This window comes from Octopus bimaculoides, chromosome 10, assembly GCF_046866305.1.
Source record: "Octopus bimaculoides isolate indiv1 chromosome 10, ASM4686630v1, whole genome shotgun sequence".
Classification (NCBI taxonomy): Eukaryota; Metazoa; Mollusca; class Cephalopoda; order Octopoda; family Octopodidae; genus Octopus; species Octopus bimaculoides.
In genome coordinates this window covers 20,667,590-20,668,171 of record NC_142937.1, presented here as the reverse complement: position 1 = coordinate 20,668,171, position 582 = coordinate 20,667,590, and positions in this window count along the sequence as shown.

The window sequence follows — 582 nt, the reverse complement described above, 5'->3', positions numbered from 1 at the left end:
GGGAATGCAGCTTTCAAAATTTATCTCTTAAAAACATTTAACTCAACGGTAGACCACTGGTTTCTCAATCAAATACAGAGTTGAGTTACATGTTTTTAAGAGATAAAGTTTGAAAGCTGCATTCCCTCGCTTTCAGTAAATATGTTGCTTATTTTTGGTAGTTTTTGACTTATTTAGTCCCTTGAAGCGTGAGGCATTAATACACAGTTAATGCCCTTTATATATAATTAATTATATTTATGAAGAAATGATGAATTTTTTCATTACGAAATTTTTCGTTATTTTTTTCATTATGAGGTTTTTTTAACGCTGACTACTTAATAAATTCTTATAAAGAATTTATCCTATATTATATTATATATATATATATGTATATATATATATATATATATATATATATATATATATATATATATATATATATATATATATATATATATATATATATATATATATATATATATATATATATATATATACATACATACATACATACATACATACATACATATATATATATATATATATATATATATATATATATATATATATATATATATATACATATATATATATATGTAT